This window comes from Ornithodoros turicata, unplaced genomic scaffold (assembly GCF_037126465.1).
Source record: "Ornithodoros turicata isolate Travis unplaced genomic scaffold, ASM3712646v1 Chromosome22, whole genome shotgun sequence".
Taxonomy (NCBI): domain Eukaryota; kingdom Metazoa; phylum Arthropoda; class Arachnida; order Ixodida; family Argasidae; genus Ornithodoros; species Ornithodoros turicata.
In genome coordinates, this window is record NW_026999340.1 from 1,589,964 (window position 1) to 1,598,375 (window position 8,412).

Sequence of the window (8,412 nt, forward strand, 5' to 3'; positions counted from 1 at the left end):
TTGCATTTGCGGTAGTCCATGATTATTTTTTGCACCAACAGGGGAGCACATTTTTGAAAAACCATGGACGAGCTTATGGTCAGTGAGACCATCGGATACACACAAGACAGTCATAAATCCGAGTTGTTCGTAAGAACAAGGTCGAGAATTGTGCTAGACACACACACACACAAGTAGGGTCCCTAGCAAGTTGAGTTAGATTAAACGAATGACAGACATGAAGAAATTCTTGCGATTCTTGCACGCCTCTTCCATCGGAAGATAAAGTACTCCAGCTAATGCCAGGATAGTGTAATCTCTAAAAACTACAAAGGTCGTGTAAGGAAACCTGGTGAGCAACGATGACAGGATGTCATGCAGCATAGAAACGAAAGTGGGCGAAGAGTTAGGTTGACGATAGCAAACTGCAGTATTAGTGTGACATGGTCGAGGACAGCATGAATGAAGAGGAATTTGTGGTCGTCGCAGTTAGTATGGAAGACGAGATTCATTTTGAAGTGTCAATAAGAGCGCCCCCGCCTCTTCCGGACAGTCTGTCACGTCTATAAACATTCATATTTAAATTCTGGGGGAAAAGCTCGTGCTTTCCAACATCGCGTGTTAACCAGGCTTCCGTTAGTATAACACAGGCAGGGATACTGCAATCAATCAGACAAATGAAGTCATCCTTTTTGAGAAGAAAACTGCGTATACGAGGGTGGTTCCACAAATTTCCGGCCCGACCAACTTTTAATACTCATAGAGACAAAACAAGTGTATCACTTTTCGACATAGTCACCCTTAACTTCGATGCACTTTTGACACCTTTCAACCAGCATTCTTATACCCTTGAAAAAATAGTCCGAAGTTTTGTCCACAAAATGCAGGAAAAAGCCTCTTGCACCTCACTATCGTTTTGAAATCTCCGTCCTCTGAGATCCCTCTTCAAGTTTGAGAACAGGAAGTAGTCACTCGGTGCCAAGTCTGGACTGGAGGGTGGGTGGTGGATTTCTTCGAAGCCGCACTCCTTCAGTGCAGCCTTGGCAACAGAAACCGTGTGGACAGGGGCATTGTCCTGAAGCAACCGGACACCTCGACTCAACCTGCCGCGCCTCTTTTCATTGATGGCGTCTCGCAGTCGGTGCAGGAATCAAGCATAATAATTCGCATTCACTGTGGTTTTCCTCTCTTTGAAGTCGATGAGGAGGATCCCGTGACAATCCCAAAATATTTTTGCCATGATCGTCTTTGTGGACTGTGTCACCTTGGCTTTTCTTGGGGGTGCTTCTCCTGGTTTGCGCCATTCCATGGACTCCTTTTTCGAAGGGGGATCATAGTAGAGCACCATAGTCTCATCCCCTGTGACAATTGACTTCAATATTTCTTCTTCGTTCTCTTGAGAGAGCTCCAAAAACTCTTTGGCACAGACGACGCGCTGTTGCTTTTGAACTGACGAGAGAAGTCGTGGCACCCATCTCGTGCTGACCTTTTTCATGTGAAGGCCCTCGCCGATGATGCGAAAAACGGTTGTTGGTAAGCCCCAGCCTTTCTGAGATTTCCTTCACCTTCAGACGCCTGTCCCTCAGCACTTCCTCCTCGACCAGAGACAAATTTTCTTGTGTCACCACTTCCACTGGACGACCATCGCGTGGATCATCTTCAATAGACTCTCGCCCCAGTCGAAACTGCTTAGCCCAGTTTTTTACCGTTGTGTACGACGGAGAGGCTTCCCTGTACACGTTGTCCAGTCGCGCTTTAATTTCTTTAGGCGAAAGTCCCTCTTTTGTCAATAATTTTATCACAGCGCGGTACTCGATTTTTTCCATTTTAACTGAAGAGTGCACCCTGGCTGTTTGAAATGCCGCTCTTCAACCGACAAAAGCATGGAGAGGGTTAAGGGTGGTGCTCCGGCCCTCCAACAGATGGCGCCACGCGTCCTTAATCGCATTTTCAAATTCGCACGCATTTTCTACCTCGGGCCGAAAACTTATGGAACCATCCTGGTACTTGTGAACAAAAAACCGTGAGAAGTAGTTTGAACATCATGATGTGGTTGCTAACGTAGGACTTCAACACCAGGGTTTTTCTCCGCAGCAAATACATATTGTTTTCCGCCTACGAACAGCTTATCAATGCGGAGCTTGTACGGAAGACCAAGGTTCTTAGCAAAGGAAAGTAACTGCGTGCGTGCAGTACGTACAGTCGAGGAAAATCTTCGCGGACGCCGAACGGTGTATCTTTTAATTTCGCACCATTGGCCAAAAATGTCTGTTCCCTTTTGAAACGGGCTAATTTGGCGATGATAGGTCTGCTTTTAGAAGGAGAGAAGAAACCCACACGATGCGCCCGTTCTATATCTCTTTCATCAAGAATAGTCTCCAAATTTTGACCACAGAACATTCGAACTTTGTTCTCGGCTTCATTCAAGGACACGGAGGTTGAATCGTCAATGTCATACAAAACGAGGTGTTGTCTTCTGTTTCTGCATTCTAGATCAATACATTTCGCTTTCAGCTCTGCAATATCTTCTTCTGATATGCTCCTCCTGCTATGCTATCTAAGTTCTGATATGCTCAACCTCTGATTCCAACTTAGTGATTTTGGTCGAAAGCTTAGCAACAGCTTCGCCAGTGACAACCTGTTTGTCCTGAAGGGACATGACCTTACATAGTCACTTGTGCTAGCCACTCAGCAGCTTGTTCATAGCCCCTTGGAGTCGTGTAACTATATCAACGACATCAGCAATCATCAAGCACTCAATATATTTATTCTGTTCAGCTAACAAAGGTTCATCATTACAATGTGACTGTCACTTGCTGGAACTTGCTTGCATAATGGGAATGTATACACTTGTCTTACAGTCATATATTGAGCGCCACTTCACACCACAGACGCGTAATTGAAAACATAAAAGGCCACACTTTAGTGCCATTACGATAGATCCGAGTTCTAGAGATGTTCCACTCCAGAAGAGTAGAGATCCATTCAGAGTTTGTTGTTTCTACGAGACCACATACACAAAATATAAACAATCTTCTGTCCGATGTTGAAATAGACAAAAATATTTCATAAAGAAGGATGTCTCTGTGGAAACACTTTTAGGCGCCTAATCACATACTTATGTATTTTTCTGTGCTCATTCTTTATAAGCTGCCCTCTTGACTTCACACGGGCATTGTAAACAATTTCACTTCCATTATCGCTGCACCATTACATGCCAAACAATCACAACCACTAATGCCTAAAAACTCTCCACAGCCATGCAGTGATATACCAGGTGAGGCTTTTAATTTAGGCTTCTCGTTCAGAAACAATTTCTATGGTGATGCAGTTGCAGTAATCCCCTCACCCCGAGACAGATCACTCAACTTTGACAGTAAAATAACATGAGAGGCCAGTGTGACCTCTGATTCTCTTTTGGCAAGGCTGCCCCGAGAACTGCCACTGTACAATTGTGCAAATTAATTCAGTGAATGATTACTTCATCAGCTCTATACAGCTTTCTTGAATTTTTTTAGCTTTTCAGTCATGCTATAGTTCTCTGACTGTTCCCAGTTTTCTACAGTTTCCTGTATCGCAGACACCCTGTACTACAGATGGCAAAGCTCTGAAAAATTGGGTCATGTGCCCCATGCATTTGTGCACTGCGTGGTTATACAGTTATATACTGCATAGCTGTGTACTGAGTGGTTATACAATTATATACTGCATAGCTGTGTACTGAGAGCTATTTCTGGAGAAAAAACACCGTGGAATATCAAAGCGAGGCACACCTAGAGGTGTTCATTCTAGCATGAATCCTCGGTGTCACAGCAAGCAGTGGCACTTACAGCGGTAGCAGATACGGAAAGTAAGATCCAGACGTACGGATGGAAACAGATTAAGAAGTGAAGTTTATTATCAAGGTACAACAGCATAAATAGATTGGCTTTAGGGGCGTGGCACAAACACCAAACTCGCGGTAACTTATCGTTAGCTGACTGTAAGAATAATGTTTCTACATCTCCCTTTTAACAAAACATCGTAAATAAAAAAAAGACAAGTATTGTAAATGTACCAGCAATTTCAGTAAGCTTCGAATCAAGATTGCGGCACAAACATTCACATCTCTGGGGCTGGGTAGTGGCGTGGACTTCTTCGGAGGTCGTAGCCTTTTGATCTCTCCACATTAGGTGGTCCCGGCTCGGCCTGGCGCAATGTTGGACGCAGAGCTTCTCAGTTCCGTTGAAACACAGTCTGGCAGTCTTGAGTTTCCACGAAATATGATCGTGGTGTGAGGGCTCCGCCTAGTACGACTGCAGGACCCCGGCTCTTCTTGTCGCTGTTGTAAAGGTGAATTGCTTCACCTGGCATAAGGTCGCGTTGCCACCGCGCTGTCTTGTTGTAATACACTGACTGACGACGATGTAGTTCGTGAAATCGTAATGTCACATTTTCCGTTGGAATAGGCTTTGGGATCAATGTTGGTTCTGGAACTGCAAGCAAGGTCCTGGTGTGTCTTCCCATGAGACTTGAGAATACCATCTCGAGGTTGATTCCTCCATTCGAGCAACGCTGTGAAGAACTGCGTCGTTGGATACTTGTACTTCTTGAGAAGACGCTTTGCTTCGTGTACTGCTCTCTCTCCACCAGGCCATACCCACGCGGGTACCTAGGACCCGATGTGACGTGTTTAACTTCAACACTGCGAACAAACTAAATAAATTCACTGCTGGTGAATGGAGGTCTATTATCGCTTTTCAGAACGACAGGTAAGCCATGCGTCGAGAACACTTCACTGCACACGTTGTTTAAGTCCTTTGCAGTAATGCGTCGTAAAGGAACGAATCAATCTCGTAAAAGAACGAATAGGAGTCCACCATAATGACGTATTCAGTTCCGTTGTAGTGGCAAAGATAAATGCTGACGAGTTGCCGAGGGTGGCTAGAGATGTCGCCAAAGGTGACTAATCGACGTCTAAATTTGGACGGCTGACAGGTCTAGTAGATGTCTCCCAATAGCCCTAATGTCTAGGGGAGTTCCTCTAGCCTTCCTCTAGCATAGCTAAGGTTACGCCACCTAGACGTTTCAACTTAGTCATCCAACGTCTTGCCCTAGCCCAACTTTAGACCTTTTATATACCAGGCTGAGGCGGCTCCTAGCCCTGTACTAGCCCTTAATTAGCCATAATGTCTAGAATTATACCTTCATTATCCTTTACTTAGACCATACCTAAAAGCATGCCTACATAACTGGGTTAGTTCTGAAGCAGGCTGTGAAAGGAGTCGATACACTCTAAGAGTGTAATATGACATTGTGGGTTGGGGCAACGTTTTATCTGCGTTACGTCTTACCGCGTGCAACCATAGAGGATTTGTTCAAATTGGAATAGGTTTATCCTATGTGGATGGCTATGCATTGTGTCTCTCCAATCCCTGTTCTATTTGATTTACAAAACATAGAACCTGCACCTCGGACCAACTGTATAGCGTGCTGGGAATGTTTCCCATACGACACTGCATTAGCTTTCCAAATATCGCACACTCATCTGGCTGATGTGCAAGTACATCCGCAATTTGGGAAAGGGCACCTGTTCTTTCATGTTGTTCAGTGGCACTTTCACACTTTTCTTCTGCTTCCGTGCAGGCTGGTGCCGGCCTGGAAGGATGATAGCACCATTTCCGGCTCCTGCAGCGTACAGTCTGCTGTCGACATGGCTTCGCTTTCCACAGGAAGCAGATGATCCATGCCTGCCCCTCCTCCTTAGTGGGGCACTCATTATCTGTGCTCCCAGTCTGATCAAGAGCGTGTGGCTCTAAAAGGTAGTAATTACAAAGTTTGCATGGGATTACCATGTTGGTCTCCGAAGGCAGAGTGCATTTCTCACTCAACTGAATGGTATATAAACGTTTCAAACAACAGCTGCAGTGACAGACGCAAGTTACAGTTGACTCAGCCCACTCTCCTTACCTGCTGCAGACCAAGAACACCGTGGCGAACATCCGTGCAGCAGTTCTCCAGGAAAGACAGTGCTTCAAAGTATTTCCACTTGCCGATGTACGTCACTCCTGCTTGTCCGCCTTTTGTAGCCATTTTCTTTTTTCTTTCATCGCTAAGCTGTTTGCGCATTTTTAGCAAAGTATCTCCTCACGTCATGTGAGAAAAACATATCGCTTGATAATGCTGCCTTGCAGGCAAGCTAGCGACACATGAATACACATGATAAAATTGTGCTACAACGGCAACGCGATTTGCTTAAAAGTATATCGTCACCACGCCTCCGTTTTTGGGTTGTGTGCTTCAGCAGCTGCGATAGGAAGCATACCTTGAGAAACAATTTTATGACACTGATGAGGATCGTATCGCATCGCGCGTATATGTTTTCGAGAAATCAAAGAAACGAATACTTTTCTTCTCTACCTTTGACGCCGTGCTTTCGCTCTGCAGCTAGGTAGCGATCTTTAGACGTAAATTCTTGTAGTCTGATCAGTTAGGCTTCCATAGACACACGTTCAGCTCAACAGCGCTAAACAGGTAGTAAAAAACGATGACTCCTGTACAGCTCCTGGGCAGCCGCTATATTTTCTCACGGACTCCGCAGAGATTAGTAGAGATTCTGTGTGGTTCCTAAAGAGTCTCAGCGCCCGTCCGGCGTGAAGGATTCCACAGGAAGCCACCACGTCAATTCACGTGCACTCCGTTTGCTCTTACGTAACTTCTGTCGCCCTCGCGTCTTCGCTTAGATCTCGCCTCGAAAAGTCGCCAGTGCGGATACCCTGTACACCACGCATATAATTTCCCGGCGACGGAGGAGTACGCGATAAGTCGTGACGTCACAAACTATGTCGCCCGGGCCACGCGTCTCTGCAGAGATTTCTCCCCAAGAAGTAGCTCGTGCGGATACCCGGTGAGAAGAGCCTAACAAAGAAAGAGGGAGAGTCGTGACGCCACGTGATCACCTGCACGTGACTTGTGACGTACAGCAGCACAGCTCAAGCAGGTACAAGCGACTTGACGTCACGCGAGGACCGCCTCGACCATCCGTGGCTGCTTTCTCCGACTGTTTTTGGGAATTTGTTTGTGCTGCTATAATATTTTGCAGATCAAAATTATATCGCATAGTGAATCCAGATGGTGAGCTTGACAGGTGAGGCAGGGTTTCGAGCTATGTTAAATGTCACCTCATTGCTCCTTCAAAGATAACAGTAACATTAATTAGCGTTTAGGAGAACTACACGACTGTGTGCTGCATTGCTGGAAAAGAGGAGCTCCCTCCGTCTGAACCGTCACACGCGTTGTATGTCTCAAGTAATCCTTTCAGGTATTCCGTCATTCTTTTTTATTCAGTACAACAATTATTATAAGGCAAATGCACCTTTCTGATTAGCATATACTTTAGCATATGCTGGGACGCATAGAACTAGTTTAGGTGGTCTTGCTACAATAAGTTATTTTGGTCAAAGCAGTACTTTCTTCGCTACAGGCCACCTTACGGGCAGATTCGCACGCACTCTGCGTGTCCGCCATGTGGGAAGATATCTACATTCAGATTGGAAGCAGTCTTCTTTTTTGATATTCCGTCATGCCTCACCAAAATACCGATGCAAATGATGTTGAAGAACACATTCAACTTTGTTTTTTGCTCTTTAGCGGCATTTAAAACTGAGACATGCTTCACCACAAGGGTTTAGTTACCCGTTAAGAGTTGCTACCTCACGTTTCCGCTTCATTAATCCGTATGTACTCGTTTCTAAAATGTCGAGTCCCGTTAATGGGGACGACAATTTAAGATACTAATGAGCATCACTGATACAACTTGCAGAAGCGCTTTTGAATGCCAATTACTTGAATTACCCGGTGTGAGAGTGATACTTGATGATAAAATACTTGAATCTAAACTAGGTGGATGTGATAGAGATTACGAAAGTTTAGAATCGAAAAGTTTGCGCTGTCTTGTATCAATTGTTTGCAAAATAACTAAAAAGGTATGAATAGGAAAAGTACCTTCTTGGCGTCATCGTAGAAGGAGTAGCACAGCTGGATTGAGCCGCAGAATGATGGTACAATCTGCGTGGATGACAATAAACATAAATGGATCTTGAATCCGAAACTACTCAATGCGTTTTAGGTGCAAAATCAGCTAATTAATCGGTTAAGATGAATGTATGAAAGTGGGCTTCTACTGTGAAGGCACAGTTGAACGTGTGCGTACAGTTGGTGGATAAGTAAAAAAAAACGCGAACCGAGAAGACTTCTAGTACAAGTTTGATGTGTAGGGGGGGGGGGGGGGTGCTAATTAAAGAGCTCGCCGTTGGTGGCCTCACAGGGTGGGCTACGTCACAGCTAATGCTCTGGGAGAATATGTGTCCTTGGCCGACTTCTAAGATGGTATGTTTGCAGCTGGTATCCTTCCAATAGCGCCAATCAGAAATTATTTATTTATTTATTACAGGA

The 8,412-nt window shown here is 45.0% G+C and overlaps 1 long non-coding RNA gene across 1 annotated transcript in view; it reads right to left on the bottom strand.

Annotated features, from left to right (window-relative positions):
* LOC135373210 (uncharacterized) overlaps positions 1–8,088 on the bottom strand; it is a 60,127-nt gene extending 52,039 nt beyond the window's left edge. The window contains exon 1 of the long non-coding RNA XR_010416353.1: positions 7,963–8,088. This is a non-coding gene — a long non-coding RNA (uncharacterized LOC135373210). The remainder of the gene's footprint in view (positions 1–7,962) is intronic.
* Positions 8,089–8,412: the final 324 nt, after the last annotated feature.